The sequence below is a fragment of the Corvus hawaiiensis genome, chromosome 4 (assembly GCF_020740725.1).
Source record: "Corvus hawaiiensis isolate bCorHaw1 chromosome 4, bCorHaw1.pri.cur, whole genome shotgun sequence".
Classification (NCBI taxonomy): Eukaryota; Metazoa; Chordata; class Aves; order Passeriformes; family Corvidae; genus Corvus; species Corvus hawaiiensis.
Window position 1 is genome coordinate 12,652,733 of NC_063216.1, and position 19,794 is coordinate 12,672,526.

The 19,794-nt window shown below is 37.7% G+C and overlaps 1 protein-coding gene across 1 annotated transcript in view; it reads left to right on the plus strand.

The window, feature by feature from the left end:
* RIBC2 (RIB43A domain with coiled-coils 2) overlaps positions 1 to 17,760 on the plus strand; it is a 40,875-nt gene extending 23,115 nt beyond the window's left edge. The window contains exon 8 of the mRNA XM_048300950.1: positions 14,021 to 17,760. The gene's annotated coding sequence lies outside the window, so the exon portion shown is untranslated. The remainder of the gene's footprint in view (positions 1 to 14,020) is intronic.
* Positions 17,761 to 19,794: the final 2,034 nt, after the last annotated feature.

The window sequence follows — 19,794 nt, forward strand, 5'->3', positions numbered from 1 at the left end:
GGTTCTGCCAAGGCTAGCCAAGTGTTATCCAGGTGGTGTAGAGCTGGGAAATAGCTTGTTGCTTTGATGAACTGCATTAAAGCATGGTCTAAAGGCTCTTCGCTTTTCTATTTTTGAGACCTTAGTAGGATGTGTAACAGTTCTTCCAGAAGTGAGAGCATGGGCCATGTATGGCACAAACAAGTAAGCTCTGGCGGGGTGTGTACCTTTGTATGCTTAAAAGGTACACAATCTGTGAAAACACAACCCCTGAGCGGAACCAAAATTTCATCTCTTATCTCTCCCTGTTGGTTTTTGGTTTGGTAAGCTGTTGTTAGCATCCCAGAGGGAATAGAATTATGGTATTTCTGTAAGGTGATGGGATAGAATTTCACTGATACAAAGGTTAGTGGCAAGTTTTGTCTTAGCCAACGGAAAATAGATTTCATGCTGGTTAACTGAATCATCTGATTCATCCAGATATCTAACCAAGAAACAGAATGGAAAACCAGAAAAATTAGAAAAGTAATTAAGTAAATTATGGATGAAAAGTCAGAAACATCAAAGCATGGCTGTATAAAAATCTGAGCAAATTATGAAAGTAATATTTGATGCTTTTAATTTTTGCACTTTTGAGCCTCTTAACAGGTAATTTATGAACAAAATAGAGCAGAGGTCACTAAGGTTCTGGTCAGGATTATGGTCACTTTTGGCTGCAGCCATGATTTGAAAGTTCAGGTGTGTACAGTTATGTGACCACTCTGCCAAAATATGGGAAGCAGCATGTACTGAGCTCAGGAAGATAGAAGGTGACAGTTTCTGTAAAGCCTCTTCCACTCTGAAGTAAGTCTGCCCTTCTTATTCTGTAGTTTAGAAGGTGTGTTGATGCATTAGTATCCTGCAAAGAGGCCATGGTTTGCCACATACGTGTTACAACCTTTTCCTTGCACATTTCTGATTTAGTTGTTTATACCTGCCAGTTTGACAAGAAATTGCACATTCTGCACAGGCTTCGTTAATGCAGAAGGACACTTGGGAGACTTAGTCCTCTTACAGTCTGGATACCCTTTTGAAACATGGAACAGAAAAGATTTGAGTTTCTTCCTGCATGATTATAATCAAGGTGTAGATTGCGTAGAGATGGAAGAATCTCAGGCTACCAGATGGGTATGTATTTCCAGTTACATTCCATGTTGAAAAAAGCAAAGCACAAAAAGGGAATATTATGGAAAAAGGGAAGATCTCACAGCAATGTTCTCCTGGCTTGGGATTTTCTTTCCTCCCTTTCTTGTAAAACTGAAGTTGTTAACTGTGTGCATCGAAGAAGAAAATGATTTTGCATCCTCACTGAAGAGAAAAGCCCTTGCTGTATCAAGTCTGGAATACAGCATCAGTTTTCAATTTGATCTGTATATAAATAAGCCACAGAACTGTGACATAATTCTGTTTATGAGGATATGCATCAGGGTGGAGGAGAAAAAAGCCTTGTGTTAGACATAAGTAAGGCTGAAAAAATTTTAAAGAAATAGTACATGTTTTTCTCTTCTGGAAATGTGACTTGTGCTAAAGAAAGTACATTTTGCTTTTCTGTCAGATAAAACCCATGTGCCCCAAAGTTACTAATTATAGCTCAACATACCAAAGGCTTGGGAAAAAAGAAAGGCCTCCTCAACCTCCTCCTTCAGGGCCTTCCTAAGTGCTAGAAAACTGTTTTATTGTCATATTTCAGTACAAAATATCAACTTGTAAGTAAAAGTTAATGAACAATAAACGAGTATATCAAGTTTGGTCAGCACAGAAAATTACTTCTATTTATTCTAGTAGTATTTATTGATAAGATGAACTCTTAAAGATACCGGTGTAACAGTCGTTGTCCGAGGGCCTACAGACCTGCCTTACTATGAATTTGAATGTTTGTTCAGTTCTGCTGTGTGTATTAATTCATGTTTCAGTTTACTGGAAATATTTTGTCATTTTTAACTAGCTGCTGTAGTATTAAATATTGGATTGCCAATGTTCTTGTGAAGGTAAATGTCGAGAGAAAGTACTTGAGTAATGCCAGCATCTCTTCAAAAGAAAATCACTTTGTACAGTAGGTCTCTAGCACACGAGACTTACTGTATTCTGATGTTATGATGCATTTATAGAAAAGCCTTAATTCATAAATGACATAATGGTATTTTAACTTAGCCTCAGTTACGCCATTTTGCAGTAAAATTCTCAGTCTTCCTCCTGTGTCACCTGACCACAAACTGTGTTTTGTTCAGACCTGCAGCTGTGCTGCCTAACAAGCCCAAAGCCACATGTAACAGAAGTATTGACTTGCTGCATCCTTTCCCTAAACAGGTCAATCACCTTTGTTCTTTCTACCTTCTCCAAGCTCAACTTGTGAAATTAATATAAATTTCTATTTGAAAACTTTACCTTCTTTTATTTGGGTTGAAACTGGCAAGGGATTCAATGTGTGAAGGGAAAGGAATGCAAGACAGGAAATACGGGTTCTGTCACTGTGCAAGTCCTATTTCCGTAGGAAAAAAAGCAAGTCACAGGGATCTATGGACAAAGCATAAATATCAAACTTTCCCTAGCCCAGGTCCCTGAAAATACAAGACACGTTAGGAAGTGCTTTTTTATAATAGCAGCACATAGAACACTTCGCTGATAATGCCAGCAAGCAGCATAATAATACCTTAAACCTAGTGGAAGACAATGGCTGCTTAAAATAATAATGACACCTATTAAATAGAAATTGTAGCCACTGAAGAAAAAGAGCTAAGACAAGTACAGACTTGTACTTGTTTATAGCCAGTTTGTCACAGCCTCAAACCCCAAACTGGTTAAGGAATGACATAACGTGGTAACATGATCCAATACCTTATGCTTGGCTGTGATTGTTCTCTGCCAAAAAATTCTGAAGTAGGAAAGGGGGCATTTTGGAGATGAGAAAGAAAAAAAGTTTGAATCTCAGAAAGAATCAGTTTGTGCAATAGTTCTGAACACTGGAGACCACAGTTGCATATCCTTGGTCTGCCACATGTCATGTCTGACCACGAGAGTTTTAAGCTTTCTTCAGTTTAATTTCTAGTCTGCAAAATGAGAATAATTCAATAGCAAATAGTGTAAACAAATACATAGATTAGATCTACTTTCTATGCTCACTTCAAATTTGAGGCAACTATTTCACAGCACTACAGTCAAGTGTTAAATAATGGCATTAAATTATAAAGACAGATAAAGCAGAAGAACCAACTAGAACAAAAAACAATAAATGTACCAAGGATTTTATGTCACTAGACAGAGATATAAAAATACATAAGATAAATTGATAGGTAAAATGGACGTCAAGTTCTACTGGGCAACTACTAGGCCTGAATATCTCAACAAATATCCACATACATTGAGCCATTACAGGTCTCATATTATTTGTACTTACTAGTTCTGTAGTTCTCATGGGCATCGTCAGGTTTTAAGTGACTTTTGTTTAACTGCCTTCTGTGCCACATGGTAACACCAACTGCCCTTGAAATGCAGCCAGCCTCTAGAGGAGAGCAGTTGCATTTGTGCAGAGTTGCAGTCCGAATTAGGTCTGGTTTGGGTTAGCTCAGGTGTCTCCAGCCACTCAAGCTTTACACAAATACTACAACTGAGAACACAGTGAATGGGCCATCTTATTGACTCTCTGATAAGAGAAGACAATGAAAATGGAAGGCAATATGCATACCATTGTAGAAGGAAATGTTTGAAAGGAACACATAAAGTAAGGAAACGGAATCTTTGAGGGAGTTTAATAAAATCTAACAATTTCCTTATATCCTTATAGAGAATCTATTGAACCATTTTGGGCATGTTGTGAAAATTACGATGTAAACGGTCATGTTCAGGGCTTAAGCAAATTATGAAGGACCACTGTGTGATAAATCACTAAAGCAGGTTAGGAACATGCATGATTTCATTCAAGGCAATGGAACTGTTTGTACTCAAAGTGTACCTCAGTGCTCTACTGGCTCAGAAGCTCATAGATCAGTGGTAGAATTTCGGCTATGGGCAGGTTCTTTGGAAGGTGTGTATAATGCCTTTCTCTTACTTTCCCCTAGTGCGTAAGTTACTATCAAAGGCAGGATGTTATGATAGATGAACGACTGGTCTGATCCAATAGGTTGTTTATGCGCTTATATTTTCCTGTGAAGAGCAATTTTTCAGTGTTTTGTTTTCCTTTCTCTGTAGTGCATAGAGGAAAAAGGAATTAAGAGCCCTATCTTCTGCATGCTCTGTTTGACCTCTCTGAAAACAGAAGAGTTGTATCCACTGGGAAATGTCAATTACTAGACATGTATATCCTAGGAACAGACAATGGAGATCACCTAAGAATGTTATATAATGTCCAGGTCTTTTAAGTAGCCAGGAAAATAATTTCATTCTTCAGTAATGATGTCACTGAGCTTGTAGTCCAAATGGTGTTCTCATTCTTGGCAAGGAACGTTAAACAAAGAATGTATGGTTTTTAAATGCTGCTCAGATTCAGTATAAAGCATTTACGCAAACAAAGGATGTTGTTGTGTCTAGAAACCGTTGTTTATCTTTAGAATGGAGCCATGTTAATAGTTTTAATATGCTAAAATGTGAGGTCCTAGATGCATGGAATAATCAGATTCTGTTCATCTGCCTAAAAGCACTGTCATCCTGTGACCTGAATTAGGACTGTGCTGAAGCCTCAGGCCCTGAGTAATCTGTGCACAAACTAAGTATCATAGAAGTTTTTTTTCATTCTTACTTTCTATAGCAAGTATAGTTGTCTTTATCAGTATTAGCAGTATTTTTTTGAATGTCTAGAGAAAATATATGTATAATACATATAATTGTCATCATGCTGCATCAGTATACAAATTTACTGATGTCTTTTTTCTTTTCTGGACTCTTGAAGGAGATTTATGTTGAAGAGTCACTGTGAGTTTTGATTCAAAGTGGTTTATGTCCACATCCAAAAGTACTAAATTCAACAGTGGGATACTGCTTTTGGTATCCTCTGTTTTCTTATGAGTGCTTATGATTTAATCAAAGGAGATGATGGTATTGAGTGTGAATATGTAGAGTTACCTTTGTATTCATGTCACAGAAAATAAACAGAGACTGAAACGTTTAGTTGAGAGTATTATCCCTAAGAGTAGGTAAGAATACACAAATAGATATGAAGTAAAATGAGCAGTGTATTCTTGTGATGATTTACTTGACTGCCAGCATGAATTTCCAGTTTTAGCTTTTCTGGTGGTTTTTCTAAACATTTATATTTCATTATAGGACAGTGTACGGTGCCATTTTTGTGTAGGGCTGTCCTTTTGTACATGGAAGTTATTCCCAGGAGGATGATAGAGCACTCTAACAGATTGCCCAGGGCAGATGAGTCTTGATTCTCAGAGCTATTCAAAATTCATCTGGATACAGTCCTTAGAGTGACCAGCTCTACATAGCTCTGTTTTGATTAGGGAGTCTCCAGCTGATTTCCAGAGGTTGCTTCCAAATATAACCATTCTGTAATTCTGTGATTTCATTTCTTGCCTCAAAAAAATGAAGGGAATATAATTTTTGTTCACTCAAAGTGTTCCTCTGTGTATCTACATGTCTTATCTCAATACCACTGCGACATTCAGAGGAACAGAGAAGGAACATCTGTGTGTCAGCTATGCATCAGACAGTTCTAAAGTGCAACCTCAGGGCCATTTGGATAACTGTGTAATTTAGCAAGGCAACTAAAACCTTTTAAGCCATTTCTGAAGTAATATACAAGCAAAATAGGTTGTTGGTTGCCATAGGTTGGTTTGTCTTTGCTTTCATTTGTTCTTCCATGTTATTAAATTAGTCTCAGAAGGTCTTGGACAGAGAAACGAGAAAGGAAAAACATAAAAAACATTTTTTTCCTTCTCCTCCTTTCTGAAGTAAAATGAAAGAAATGTTAATTTAATACTGTAACAAAAGTAATGCTGTCCACTGAGAACAAAAAACTCTGATGGAGTAAAATTCTTCTATGTAAAAAGTTTTAATCCCTTCTGGGAAGAGTTTAGGGTTCCAAAAGTCTTGTAACATTGTTAAAATTTACTCAGTAGTGTTATTCTGGACAGAATTAATTATTCTGCCTTCATAACAAGTCCACCATATATAAATGCATATATTCAAAGCATAGGTTTTCCAAAGAAATTCTCAGAAATTACACATTCTTGGTAGTTGCAGGGGAGAGGAACCAGTATCTTTCTGTCTTTTAAATACAAAAAAGCACTGTGCTGGTTTGAAGGCAAACCAGTGGGAGAAATTAACTCCACACAAATACGTTGCAAGAGATTCCGAGTCAGAACTACAATTTAATAGGAAAAAATACAATAAAGGCAATAGTACAGAAACACTGGCTTAAACCAAAAAAGTCAGAATACAGCCTGACCTGTTGGTCAGGGTGATGGATGTGGTTCTGTCCAAGCAGTGTTCTTGTAGAAAAGGTCTGGTTTTTCTCTGGAGGTACAGGGGTGGTTGTCAAGAGCTCTTGTCCTCTGGGCACCCAGTAGTAGTATTGTGATGGCCCAAGCCCCAGATTATATACAGGTGGGAATGTTCGGTACCTCCCCCATGGCAGGGCATTTCACAATTAGATGATGTAATTCTGTGAGTCATTCTGGGAAGTCCTTGATGGTCTATTAGCAGAGATGGCCCCTTTAGGCTGAGTGTGTGTTTGGCAGCTGTTGCAAATGACCGACCATTAACAGTTCATCAGAAGGTGGTGTAGGTGGTTATAGAATACATGCCTTACATTGTAACCAAGACAAGCACTCTAAGATGCCTAAATAGTATCAACAGGCTGCAATTGAAGCAATCCTATGAGACAGAGAAGGAAAGGTACCAGTGTTCGGGAGACAGGGAGGGTGGTTTTTTTTGTCCTCTGCTGCTGTGAGACACTGCTCTCCTCCAGCTGAGGTAGAATATTCCAAATTATTTTAGAATATGAAGAGCAAATCTATAACCTTGTGGATTCCCACCTTCTTGAGAGTTTGGAAACTGTATCACTTACAATTTGAGGCAGCCATGAGGATGTGTAGATTCTCCACCATTTGCTGTTTAGAACTGTGAGAACAAAAAAAATCCATTTTCTTCCATCTTTTCAACTTGTGTTTTTTTGTATTCAGTGACAGACTCCAAGATCTAGTTGCTTATTTTCAGTTGTTATAATAGGCTTCTTACACAAAAATGTCAATTAGCCCATGTCACGTTCCAGTCCACAGACTCTTCCCAGTGATTAGTAAATAATAAACTTTCCTAGAGCATGATACAAAATCTTTTTATCATCTATAATGCAATCTTCCTCATATAAATCTGAATCTTCTGTTTCTGAGAATCTGAGGCAACTGTGTATGGTCATTGTGGAGTTCGCTATGCCAGTTCCTAATTTAGCACTAATATTTTTTTGAAAAAGTGCAAAATAACAAGCAATGATGCTTGCTTCATATGCATTTATATCTCAAATTTGGAGTCTTAGTTTTGCCCAAGGTTGAGAAATTTGTGTATTCTTTCTCTCACCGGCTCCCTGTCATGTAATAATTCTCTGTCATCTAATTAAGTAGTGACCTGAGATCAGATAAGGCCATTCAATGTGTATATTGAATTTGGCCCAGTCTGTGAAAATAATGTACGAGAGAGAGAGATGTGTGAAAGTACTGGGAAAACAAAGGAGCAATTTAATTTAGTTTTAAAAAGTATTTTAGACAATCTAGCTTCCTTTTTGCCTCTGTTTCTTTATTCTTTTTAGCCTTTAATGTTTGCCCTAGAAGAAGACTTTTGATCAACAAAAACTATACCAGTTCAACTAGAAATCGCTCAGCAGAGATAAATGTAAAAAGAAGTTGCAGTAATGCAGTTGGAGTAACATGGAGCAGGAATGGGCAGTTTTGATGTGCCGAGGTAAAAACTGGTTTGTGAATGTGACAGTGTGCTGAACAGAGCAGTGAACACATACCCCTGACACTGGCTCCCTGGGATGGAACTAAACGCAGCAGCATCACCGTGGGAAGCATTTGCCACTCATTGCTAAGGCAGGTCAGGTTTTCTGTTGTGCAGAGAACAGTCATTACCTGATGGTGAGGTGCAGCATTTGTACTTGGAATTATAGTGTTTGGGTAGAAAAAGGAGGGATTTCTAATGGGATTCTTCACTTATAGAAGTTTCTTCTTAAGAAGATTCTTGTCTCTTGAAAAATTCTTTCATCCCGCATTGTATGGTGCACTGAAGAGGTGGGTAAATTGAATTTCAACGTGCAGTGGAGGGAGATAAGCCTCCATTATCAGAGACAGGTAAATGTTCGTAATGCAGCAGTTTAGTAGAAAGCATAAATGGTGCAGAATTGAGGCTTAGGCTTTGTGCTCACAGGGATGTTAAAACAAAGGATTGCCTTTCCATGCTCAGTTCTTACATCTGGGTATAAAATGTTATGGGGAACTGAATATCTACTTGCCGTACAGTAGATTGGGTGGAAAACAGACACTGATATGGCTATTTGATTTATTTGAATGATGTTGAATGGATTTTGGGTTTTGCTAAAATTTAGGCAAAAATTTTTTTTTTGCTGAAGATGTTTTTTGTTTGAGATACCCTGAAAACAAATCAAATCTTTAACTCACTGCAGTCTCAAATGATTACAGGAAATTTTAAGTTTAAAAAACAAGTAAAAACCACACAACTTTTTTTATAGGCCATGGTGTTCAACTGTATTATTACTGTAACTACTGAAGGCCAAAATGTTCTTCACTCATGTGCACAGCTTTTATTGACAAAGCTCAAGCAATTGCCCCTAAAATATTCTGATTTTCATCCTGTTGCTTTTCATCCTGCCTTGCATCCTTGCTGACTGGACTTACAGTGTGGATGCTTTAATTAGAACATGCTCCTTGCTGTCTTGAGTAGTTTTCAGAGCAGTATTTTCCAAGTGTTTGTGACACTTACCATATGGTTTCCAACTTCAGTGCTGGCCAAAGCCTGGCTGTCACCAACAGACATGAACAGCATGGCTTCATAAACTCACATTCTTTATTCCTTGTGTTTTGCATCAGTTCCCTTTTGCAAAAAATCTGCACTAAACTACTCTTCATTAAAAGAGGAGAAATTGAAATCAAGTGTTCTATACGTGTAAAACTGCTGCCCGCACACAGGAGGATGATCTGTCTTCTCTACCATCACTGTTTGTCCTTTGAATTTACTTTACAGTTCCTCTGATGAATGACTTAGGGTTGATACTGATAAAAGAATGAAAAACTGAAGATACTAATGGGGTAAGCAGCTCAGCTGTTATTACAAACAAGACAACTTATTTCTGTGAATACTGCCATCTTTCTGTTAGCCTGTCTTCCATTTGTTTGTTTACCTCTCACTGTAGTTTTCTGTCCTGAGTTTTAATTAGGAGTATTTTGGCCCATGTATGCTTTTGGCCTCTAAAAGGAATTAATTCTGTTTCCCATTTTGTCCTACATGGTGGAGTTTTAAATATATTTTGGTGCTAATTCCTGTTGAATTCAGAAAGAATTAAATACCTTTATAAATATGGTGACTCAATAAAAATAATAATTAGAAATGTATCCAATACTTTGGGAATATCATTATCCAGATGATATTTTTTTACTCATCTTTGATTTTGCATCATTGGGAGCTTTCATGGATGGGCCTAATAGACTTGTTGTCCTTTAGGTAGTAAAAAAAGAGTATCTGATTAGGTTGTGGTTTCAGGTAACTATGAGCCAGTGTTGTATGGAGAGGATACAGGATAGTGTAGCTGGCTGTGGAACACTGGCTGTGGGTATCACTTTAAAAAGGCAAGTGTAACAAAGGTGGTTATTTTTAAATCAAATTCTTTCATAGGGAAGGAAAATATTCACAGTTGAATGCTGTGTTTTTCCTTGCAGGTTTTCACAGGTACTTTTTTCATATGGCTAGAAAGGGTTCAAATAATGATATGAGTTTTCTTCCTAGACAACTGCAGTTTTCCAGGCTTCTAGGTTTTCCTAATGAATTAATTAGTCCTTTTTCTTCTATGGATTAAAGAAAAAGAATGAATCATTTGACTTTACATTTTTGGTAAAATCTGTGATTTTGGCTTACAGAATGGTACATTCCAGTGAAAGTAAGAGCCAAGCAGTCCAGTTTACCACTGATGTAAATAGAATCATTAAGGTTGGAAAAGGTCTTTGAGATCATCAAGTCCAAATCAATGCAGCTTCATAGAATCGTGGAACTGTAGAATTTTAAAGGGTTGGAATGCACCTTAAAGATCATCTAGTCCCAACCACTCCTACAATGTGCAGGGACACCTCCCGGTTGACCAGGTTGCTCAAGGCTTTATCCAGCCTGGCTTTGAACACTTCCAGGGATGGGGCAGCCACAACTTCCCTGAGCAACTGCCCTTCTTTCTTTCTTTGCCATATTGCCCACATTTGTAAAACAGTACCTGTTTGGGTTTGGAAATACTAATTTGTTCCTGTTTAAAATGTGCAGTGGTCTGTTCCATGCAGAATTCAGTTATAAATTCATAATAAAAATTAAAATGTGGAAACCTAACTCAATATGATCTACGTAAGAGAATTGGGAGACTTCTGCCTTATGGACCTCTGGGTTATCTTTCAGAGGATCAGTGCAGATGTGGACCATGTTGTTATTTCAGGCCATAGTCTGTGTGGGTATGCAGTGCATTTAAAAAGGTCTGTCACTGAGAGCTTTTAAGACAATTAATCAGCACAGACCAAAAAGGAAGGTCCTTGCTTAGCTAAACATCTAAAATATTGACTAAGGAGGATAAGTCTAAAAAAGTTGTTTTTACAATGAATGGTCATTTGCAAATTTCAGCAGTGGTCTGTGCTAAGATCTACTCTCTTCAACGTACTTATAAATAACCTAGAAGCAGATGTGAACACTGAGATTAAAAGTTTGGAAGATACTAAGTTATTCAGAATAGAGAGAAGAAGAAAAGGTGGTAAAGAAGCGCTCATAGAACTAAATGACCAGGCAATAAAATGGCAGCTGAAATTCAGAGTAAATAAATGTGAAGTCATACACATGGTGAAAACAACTCTGGAGTCACGTAAAACTGAACCAGCTGTTCCCAATCAAGAGCAAGATTCTGAGGTTATGATCTTAAGTTTCATAAAACATTGATTCATTGCTCAGTGACAGTCATAAAACCAAATCAACTGTTTGGCGTTTTCAAGACTGAAAACAAAACAGAGAACACCATTATGCCACCATGTACCTTTATAGTTCAGTCGTGGTTTTTTGCGCAAGTTCTGATCCCTTGATCTCAAAAAGGAATTTATTAAAACTTGAAAATATTCAGAGAAGGCAAAAAACGTGACAAAGGTACAGAGTTTCTCCAGAAGGGGTGGATTACTAGGCTAGCCATTTTTAACTTGGAAAAGGGTGTTTTAGAGGGCTGATAAGAGATCCACAGAATCCTGGCTTTCACAGGAATAGTTGATACAGGTCAGCTGTTCACTCTCTTTTCACGGAAAAACTAAGGACCATCAAATGAAACTGGCTAAGCTGATTTCAGATCAAATACAGTATGGCAGTTCTTTAACCAGAGAGTTGTAGCCCCATGGAACTGCTCACCAGGAGGCATTGCAGATGCTCATATTTATGTGGATTTTAGGGGGAAGTGGACAAACACTTAGAAGAGGAATCCACTAACGATTAATAAACAGAAAAAATCCCTTAAGCTTAGGAAGTTGTGTGACCTGCATATAATTGGAAACTGAGGGACTTCTGAAGGAAAAGTCTGGTTTTTCTCTGTTGCTATTCACTGAGCATCCAATTATGGCTACTGCCAGAAAAAAGATACCGGTCTAAATGGCCCCCTGGCTTGAATTCCTGTTCCTAAGAAGTGCAAATAAAGTGTTTCTTTTTTAAAAACAAGACCAAAATCACCCAGTTTAATACCAAAATCACCTGTTTGGGGCATGTGGTATGCTGTATTATTGGGCTATTTAGACATCCAAGCAATAATTTAGAGCTGATATTTTCATAAAATACAAAGGGACTTAATGACTTCCAAAATTACTTAAAGGGACTTAATGGATTCCAAATCTGACTGATTTGCAGTCTGGTTTAGACATTTCATTGTATTTGTTGTCCTTGAAAACTGGGGCATAAAAAACTATACAGACAATATCAGAGAGTACTGATCACAGTAAAAATTACGTTGACTTTGGAACTTTAATTAGGGATTTATGTCTTCTTTTATTTTTTAAGGTTATTAATCTGCCACACATATTTTCAATATAGAGTGAGTAGAAACTCATGTTTCTTCTTTAAACGCCTGGATTGAAAAAAACCTGATGAGTTCAAAACCAGTAGATGTAAATTGTGATTTTCCAGGAAACATGACTGTTCCATGAATGTATTATATTGTTCAATCAGTCAGAATAGTGCTTTCTTCATTTGCTAACTCATGGAGGCTGCTATAACACTCCAGAATGGGAAATCCTTTAGAAGGGTTATTTCTGAAAAACCAACTGGTGCTTGGGGGTTTTTTTCAGCTAAGACTCAACAAAAAATTATGTGGTTCCTTAAGGCATATATTTCTTAAAACTACCCAGTTTCAGATCTAGAAGAATATTGCTGTACAAGATTATAATAATGCTTTCAAATATTTCATCTGAGAATTTATGTATGAATGCGCATTCCTAAAGCATATGTGTTAGATTAACATTCAGTCCACCACAGCCACAATGCACAGTTTCCTTTAATGGATTCCAGGGATTTAAGAAAAATATATTTTACATTATTAACTTCAGCTTAGTTCTATTAACAGCAATTAATCCTCTTTTTTGTTCAACTTAATGAGATTTATGCAAGTTTAGGATTTTGAAAATAGTATTGTTATATTAGCATAAAACTACTAATGAAGGGATAAATAGGGAAATCAATCTTCACTGTCTATTCAATGAAAATTCCCTGTCTATCCAAATGCTAGCATGCTGTCCATCATTAACATGCCTGCTTGATTCACAATTAAGTGAGGCTTATAGCTGGCACCCGAGAACTCTGAATTCACCTAAAGATTCCTGCTGACTGATTATGAAATTAATGTATTTATATATATGTACAAGTATATATTATATCTAGCAATTCAGTACACCATTTCTGACAAAATTAGAAATTTTCTTACTACGCTAAGTCTTTTGCTTATGTTATTTGTTGTTTTCACTATATATTGACCCCAAATAATATCAATAATAATCTTCTGTAAAGTTAGCAAAACGCTTTAGTTCTTAATGTCAGACTAATGTGTGATGAAATAATATCTCATTGTATGCGACAGCCTATTTCTTGGTCTGCCTATCAAGTAAATAATAAAGTTCAAGAATTCAAAATTTTTAAGTTGGAATAAGAGTATTTTTGAAGCTTGGAGTGAAGGAGGGAAAACTCACAAAGAATTTTGCTCGCAACATCAGTGCATCTAAGACTCAAGTCTAAATTACCAGCAGCACAGATCATAATTTTCTGATTTTAATTTTTCTCGTCCTTTAGCTATAATAAACAATGGTAGTAGCCAGTTTTCAGGATGACATTTAGAATTTTTTTTGTATTCTAGTGTATTAGTTGAATCCTAAGACAGATTGCATCACTTCCTGTGTATTGGGCTTTCATTCATTCATTCATTCATTCATACAAGTTTTCTTCTTCAGTTAAGAGCATTGTACAGATACTTTGGAGCTGCACTTGTGTTTAAATTTCTGCTGCAGAAGGCATTTGTTTCCTAACGTAACATATGCCACTTTTGACATAACCAAACCATTTCTGTCTTGCCAGCAGATGATGTGTTTGGATTCAGGCAAATTGCCAAAGAGGCTCCACTATGTTACGTTTCTTGTACTGTTTAAAAATTGCCTGGAATACATCAGAGGGACTAGGCAAATCTGTTCGAAATTTAGATTCTAAAGGGGTTGTAAAGGGCTGGTTTAGGAGCAATGAAAATTTTAGTCTAGAGAAGAAATTACATTGCCTTGTTTTCTTTGCCCCACAGGACAGATTGGAGACCTATGCCTGCGTGGATGTCTTTTAATATGAACTGAATATAGTCTGAGAATAATATTTCTGATCAGCATAGCAGATTTATTTTCCCTGTTCCTCACTGGGAAGCAAAACTGGCTGTTTAGAAGGACACACAATAGGTACAAACAAAACCCTTTCTTTTGAGATGTTTTGGTCTGTTTCTTCTTTGCTTTGTACTTAGGGAAGATTGGGAGAATAGTATGAATGTGATGATGATTTTCATTCTTAAAGTAATCTCAGCATTAATTTCCATAATGAATTTAATATACGACTCGTAACTAACCATAACTACAAATAATGCTTTGAGCACTCTGGATGCCACAAAGCCAGACATAGCACTCCTCCCTAAACATTGAAGAGGAGACATTCTGAGCTTGAAATGGTATTTGGGGCACTTCCTTTGAGACCCTGAAATATCCTCTAAGACAGTTTGGTAAAAACTTAGTGTCCTTACTTGCATGTTCTGCTCATTCTTACAAGAAGATGGCAGTTTGCTTTTCTCCATTTCACATACATTGTTAAGCCTTCTGAGCTCTTTTGTTTGGAGACTTTATATGAATCCAATACAGAAATCAGGGATTAAATGAACAGAAAAATTACAGAATAGTTTTAAAATAACATGAAGATTACTCTGTGTTAGAATTCAGGTGCAGCTTCTGGTTGCACTAAGTGATAGATTTTGATTTTCTTCCAAGTAAAAAACTCAGTTTTTTGGTGAAAGTTAATTTTAAGTCTCCCCTTTCCAGAACTTCCAAAGTAATATACCTTCCATAAAGCCCAGTGGCTGCCTGGCTCCCACAATACCTCGCAGTATGCCAAAGACCTCTGTAACAGGAAAGAGAGCTGGAGTCTCTGGCATTGCCTGTCAGAATAATTATAATGAGTCACTTTTGTCACTATGGATCTAGTGACAAAGAGTGATCTTGGAAAGCAAAAATGGGATCTCGCTGTTTAAAACCTTTCTTTTCAGAACCAGTGTATTTCAACTGCATCATTCAAATGTGGATCTTAATATTCACAAGACCATGAAATTAAGAGTAAAAAGAACTTATACATTAATAAATGACATGCTAAAATAATAATTATATGGTTAGCTAGTATATGTGTACATATTAACTGCCTCCTAGTTTTAATTTCATTTGAAGGGCAAAGTATATCTAAAGTAATCTCCACAACAGAAAATGTTTCACATAACTTGGATTGGATCCTTTTTCCTATGAAGTAAGGAGAATTTTGCAGTAGATTTCAATGCACCCAAGTTCTTATATAGTCATTTGAGACAATGCAAAGAAAAATGAAAGAAAACCCCCACTCTTTTTCTGTCTTACAATTAGCACCAGGGCTAATGGCTAACATGAAACACAGGAAAATGGATAATAAGGCTCAAGAAATACTGTCGTTGGGACCATGCTTGAATTTGTATGTGCAATTACATCATTTTATTGTATTGTAGGAAAAAAGCCTTATAAATTTGAAGTAAACATTTCTAATGGAGCACAGGTGTTAATATCTTAGTTAAATAATTGGCCGATAGTGAGTGCTGTCTGGCAGTTCCACCCAGTTGAAATGTGTTGAGAATTGTTAGTTCACTTCAGTGGTTTCTGGTCTAAGCTTGCATGTAAATGTGCAGAACTGTCTCAATTATTTGTAATTTGATCAGTTTATTTTTTAAAGACTAGATTTCAAATTAAGTATTTGTGTTTTAACGGTGTTTTAACCCCGTGGGCAAGAAGTATTTCTGTTGGTTCATTTAGTGCAACTGTTACGTAGTTAGCTCAGTCCTTCTACTCTTGAAATTAATGGCAACATTCCTGCTGATTTCAGCAGCAAAAGCAAATCTACATCATAACTAACCGCAATTCCCTTTACTCCTCCTTCCCTCTCCAAATATTGTGTTTATTAGAGAAAATTAATTTTAAAATGTTCTTTAACTAGTGATCTGCTGAAAGACATTTAACTCCTTAAATTTAGTTTTTAAATGTCAGATGTTAAGAAACAGAAGACACTGATTAATGTACTTCTCTTTTCACTTTTCAATTCATAATCTGTGCTTATGCTGAATCCCTGGCTAGAAGGGAGATATTTACGTGGTGCATATTACAAACACTAAGAGCATTTAGAAAGACCTATATTAATGTAATTTTCCTGCTTAAATGTATCCTCTGTGCTTTGCTTGGTACTGGTTAAAGCTTATTAACATACAACTGAAATGAAACAGCCCAGGGAAAGAGGCTGCTGTCAGATCCCACATGATGAATTGTAACTTCAGGCATCTCTGTGTAAATCTCTCTGCTAACCTGTTCCCAATTAGTGACATGTGGGACCAGATTTTCTTGTATTTGAAGCAGAGGCTCTAAGAAGTTTTTACGCTGAAAAAAAAAAGCATAAAAAAAGGAGATGGGAAATGTTATAACAGAAAGAACTTTAAATCCAAGTCCTATGTGATTTTATAAGCAGTGTCAAATATTTTTAAGTATTACATCTCAGTGTAGTGCATTATACCATGATGTGTTAAAGGTCTGACTTTACAGTGATTGGTGTTATTCCAGGTCTTAAGTTTCAAACTTTAAAAGGCCTTTTTTTTCCTTTTTTTTTTCTTAACAAAGAGATGAATGAGAATATCTTTGAAGAGACACTAATAAACTTCCTGCTTTACATCTAGAAATACATAGGATACTGCACCTCCTTTTTTTCCCAAGAGTTGTCAATCCTCTTCTGTTGCAAATTGGCACAATTTTGATGAAAATAGTGGAGCCATGAGGATTTAAGTGAGCCATAAGATTGAGAATCTTGACATATAGATATCTGTGCTTCCATTGCATTTTTAGTTATGATATCACTTTCATTTTTCTTCATGCCATGGATGAGTTTTTAGACTCTGTATGTGCTCAGTCTTTCCCTGAAGTTATGGTTGGAGTGTAGGAGTCTGAAGGCAAAACCATGTAACTTCCTGAAGTGTACAAAAGGTCTTTTAAACAAGAATTCTTCATTTTGAGAGACAGTGAACATTAACCTTCTGTGCTTTTCAGCTGAAATTTGGGATATGTTGATCCAAGAACCAGGCCAGCATAACATTGTATGCATAGATACATAAATAAACAAAAAAGCAAAGAAACACATGCTCAAACTTGGCACTTTTGTGGTGTTTCACTAGTAATTATGGGTGCTTTTCGTAGGCATTAGGGTCAAAAGAGAAGGTGGTTGTGTTTGTCCCAGAAAACACCCTGTTCTTGAGATACATAAGAGTGCCTATACAATTCAATATCTAAATGTAATTATACATGCTCTAGTGACAGTTCCAGTTCCGTGCTGCAAAGTGCAAAACATCCATTCCTTCGCTGAGTCCTCTGAAATAGAGAGGAGCACTGTGAAAATGCCTCCAAATAAAATACAACCTGGGTGGTACATGGGAATGCCAAAGCCAAAATTACTGCAAACACAATAAAATGGGAGCCAGATAAACCCACATTGCTTGAGCATTTTCTTATATTCTAAATACATTTTGAAAAAGTGTAAATTTTGAAGGGTGTCCCATGGGACAGACAGAGATAGAGAGGAATCATTGTGTGTGCATTCTGGTTCTCAAGTGCTCATAATACAGAACTTAAAATTGCTGCAGGCTGATGGGTATGTTGCTCATCTGTGTCTGTTAATGTTTTGCATGGCCTGGTTTGTGGTAGTGGGGGGGCCACAGAGCTGGCTTCTGTGAGGAGCTGCTGGAAGCTTCCACCATGTCCAGCAGAGTCAATCCTTGGTGGCTCTGAAGATGGACATGCTGCTGGCCAAAGCTGGGCCAATGAGAGATGGTGGTAACACCTCTGTGATAACATATTTAAGAAGAAATCAAAACAAAGATAGTGGGGCAGTTTTAATTCCAGATGGAGAAGAGGAAGAGGTGAGAACATGTGAGGGAAACAACATGGAGACACCAAGGTCAGTGAAGGAGGGGGAGGAGGTGCTCCAGGCACCGGAGCCAAGATGCCTCTGCAGGCCATGGTGATGACCATGGTGAAGCAGCTGTGCCCCTGCAGCCCATGGGGATCCACGGGGGATGCAGAGATCCACCTGCAGCCCTTGGGGGAGGTGCCCATGCCAGAGCTGGTGGATGCCTGGAGGAGGCTGTGATCCAGTGGGAGACCTGGTGGAGAGAGGGGGCCCTGCTCCCAGGCTGGAGCAGCCTGTCCTTGGAGGACTGCACCCCGTGGGAGAGTGACCCATGCCCCAGCAGTTTTGGGAGGACTGCTTGCCTGTGGGAGGGACTCACACAGGTTACAGCAGTTGTGGGGGGACTACTGCTTGTGAGATTGGAACCATGCTGGAGAAGTTCACGGAGAACTGTGTCCTGTGGGAGAGACCCCACAGTCTCACAGGGGAAGGACTCCTCTCCCTGAGCAGTGGAAGAAAACCTCGGGTGATGAACTGACCAAACCCCCATGCCCTGTCTCCCTGTGCTGTCAGTGGGAAGGAGGGATGGGTTGAGGGAGGAAAAAGTGTTTTAAGGGCTTATTTTACTTTTCATTATCCTCCTCTGATTTTGTTAGTAATAAACTCACTTTGTACCTTGAAGTTGAGCCTGTTTTGCCCTCAGAGTGTTTTCCTTACGGTTGTTATCTCAACTCATGAACCCTTTAATTTTTTTTTTTTTCTCCTCTGTCCAGCTGTGGCAGGGGAGGGTGAGTGAGCGGCTGTCATAGGTGCTTGGCATTTGGCCAGTGTCAAACCATGACAGTTAATGAAAAAGATTGTAAATAAAACTTCAAATAGAACAAAGGACCTTAAAGGGACTTTATTAATCAGTGTGTCACAAAAGCAGACAGTAATCACGGAATACAGTGGTTCCATGACAGACAAAGCAATCATCAAAATGAGTGTAAAGGTGAAGAAAGGGCAGAACCCCCAAAGAATAGCAAGTATGAAATAATGAAACATCAGCCTGAGGTGGAAGAAAAGTACAAATTGTTTTTCTTTGGCCATGACTTAAATGGAAGCTTCATCAATGACTGTTCATAGACCAAACAGAAGTTTTCCCTATGACTTATCAGTTAAAAAAAAATGTCGGAAGAGGTATTTTGACATTCTTGTCTCATCATATGTCTGGATGGAAGGGTGATGTAGGACATAACAGTGTAGGAAGGCATTAGAAAGTGCTGTGAATATTCACAATAAGCTTGAAAAACAATATCATGCTGAAAGCATTATAAAGGCTAATAAAATATTTCTGATAAGTACTTTCTGACCTTGCCATCCTGCTGATAAAATAATGAGGACTTTCTGAAGTCACATAGGCAGTTAAGTCTCATTTCTATCATGGCAGTGCTCTTAAGAACAAACTTGTCCTTCTAGCAGGAAAGATCTCTAGTCAATCTTCCATCTCAAAAGCCGTCTGATGAGAAGCTATTAGCGACTGACAGCTTAAAGCTCGAGTACTTTAACTGGTGTCTAAGGTAAATATTAATTATATTGTATGAGGAGGAGCCAGGGAATGTAGGAAGAGAGAACAGATGAAAGGAATTCTTTAGACTTTTATTAATATTTTGTGGACCATTGCTACTATTATTTGCTGTTTATATGAAGGCAGTATCTAGGGGTCTGGTTTTAAAAATGTGTATTGGGTTGACCCTGAGTTGATGGACAGTCTTTAAGACCAATTACGCTTCTCAGAATTTACATATTTAAACCGCACAGAAAGGGGGGACTGCCCCTTTTTGTCGGAGCTCGCCTGCTGGGAGGTGGGGGGGCTCCGAG